Genomic DNA, 2,500 nt, shown 5'->3' on the forward strand with positions numbered 1-2,500 from the left:
AGACATGTAGCTATTTTGGCCAGGTGTTTTCTTGCAGCTGTTCAAGAACTGATAGTTAGAAAGAAATGTGCTTGTATATCTGGGATTATAATTCTGAATAAGAAGGATAAAAAAATAGGTAACCTGTTCAAATATTTTCTGAGGGTAATGAACAAATGTTGATCAATCAGGGATGTTCTTTGCACTCCCCCCCCCCCTCTCCAATATATGGCTTGCTTACCAATTCCAAAACATGACATTTATATGTATGGATACACAGAAATTATCTATATATCTATTTTATACATACACATATATACACATACATACATATACATACATACATATACATACATACACATACATATATATACATATGTTATATATATATATATATATATATATATATATATATATATATATATATAATATATTATTATATATATATATATATATATATTTATATATATATATATATATATATATATATATATATATATATATAGACACATATCCATATACACACATGCCGTCAGCATGAGGATATTATAAAAGGTATGCAATAGACTGTGGTACTAAATACTCAGAGAAAGAATGATAACAGCAATTCAATTTAAGATTACAGGACTATTTCTCCGACGTTCTCTGCGCAGTTGCTAGGACTTATAACTTTCTTTATGAGATAGAGCATTGCATTCATTGACAGTCATCTTTTCGCCAGAATTTTCCAGAATGACGTAAGGCGTGACAGTAGTTAATGAGTATATCACAGAGCAACTGGTTCCATGTTTACTTCCTTCTTAGGGGAGAGAAAGGGCAATGAGAGAGGGAGGACAGAGAGGCAAGATTGTTTTTTTTCAATTCTGCGGTGACTTTACTTCATGTTTTATTTAATGCTTTTGTTTACAAAGCCCACACGCGAAAACATACACACACACGCACACCAACACACACCAACACACACATTCAGACACACACCAGAACCCCCCCCCCCCCACACACACAGACACAACCTTTCATATATATATATATATATATATATATATATATATATATATATATATATATATATATATATATATATATATATATACATCATACACACATGTGCACACACACGCACACACATACACACACAAACACACACACACACACACACACGCGCGTGCGCGCGCATAAACAAACAGTTAACCGCAATGTAGACTGAGATAATTTAAGAAAATAAATTAAATAAATAAGAAAGAAATTTTCAGGAAATGATATGAAACTATAAGATGTTTGTATATAAAATGTATGTTATATATGATAGCTATAACTGCAGATAACATACGAAAATAGAAATAACAGATGGACAGGAAGAGTGATAAAAAACGAGAGAAAAGGCGCATGGAAGAGAGGAATTGATGGATAAAAAGGGAGGATATTAATCTAGCAATCCATGAATTATTAATAAAACAAAATCAAATATGATTCAAAAACACAATCTTAAAACACACGGTTAGTATATCAACTGTGAAGAAGATTTGTACTGAGTAAATAAATGATACACATGTTATAAGTTTCTGACAAGACAGAGCAGCTGATATCCAAACTGCACATAATACCCAAAATGAGGTAAGATGAAAGAAAGAACATTTAAAACAACATAAGTATGTTACAATACCTTTATATTTTCTTTACATCCCAGCTCTCTTAGAAAATCTTCCTAGTGTCACTTTTGAGTCGAATAATGCCCAGACTACTTTAAGTGAATAGAACCCCAAATTATAAAGATCACATATTTAAACAGTAGGTCATGATGTAAAAAGTAATTTTTCATGGTTGATTATTACTGGCGGTTTATAAAAACAAGCCAGTCACGAAGGCAAAAGTATTTCTCAGGAAAGTGTCGGGGAAAGCTATACAAAAGTAAAGTAATATATAAATAGATCAGTAAACAATGATATATATAATTTAGGTTCATGATTCAATTAATCTATTGTTTATCTTGGTAATTTGAGTAGCGTCCTTACGAAGCAGCGATGTATATGTATATATCGACGGCCACCTTCAATCGATGTCGACTATGGCATTATTGTCTCTACCCACTCCCGTATAGGCAGGGTCAGTGCCTGGGCGAAAGACTGTGAGAAAAAAGCTGTTGCCCATGTAGTATGCTCCCTCTCTCCACGCAGCTATTGGATCTGTAGTGTACCGATCCTTATGACATATTAAATTTCCATTATTCGTGTCTCAGCTGTGAAGATATGTACAACAGTAGCGCTCACTGTCACTACCCGTTTAATACGTATTTTGGGAGAAGTTGATGTGTAATTAGTGTTGTGGAAATGAGGGGCAGGTCATGTTCAAATGTTGGAGTGTGTGTAGTGTAAAATGTATGAACCAGCGAGACAAAAGAATGGTAAGACGTAACCTGAGCGAGGAGACGAGCACGGGGATTTCACCACGTGTGAAGGATTTAAGATAAGGCTATTTCAGAATTAACAATGACTTCCCTTACAGGTCAATCAGCAAAGTTCAT

The 2,500-nt window shown here is 33.6% G+C and overlaps 1 protein-coding gene across 1 annotated transcript in view; it reads right to left on the reverse strand.

Moving 5' to 3' along the window:
• Positions 1-1,629: 1,629 nt before the first annotated feature.
• The window catches only part of LOC119596978, a 10,011-nt gene continuing 9,140 nt past the window's right edge, over positions 1,630-2,500 (reverse strand). The window contains exon 2 of the mRNA XM_037946386.1: positions 1,630-2,500. This exon is cut by the window's right edge and continues 2,511 nt beyond it. The gene's annotated coding sequence lies outside the window, so the exon portion shown is untranslated.

The sequence above is a fragment of the Penaeus monodon genome, chromosome 38 (genome assembly GCF_015228065.2).
Source record: "Penaeus monodon isolate SGIC_2016 chromosome 38, NSTDA_Pmon_1, whole genome shotgun sequence".
Lineage (NCBI taxonomy): Eukaryota > Metazoa > Arthropoda > Malacostraca > Decapoda > Penaeidae > Penaeus > Penaeus monodon.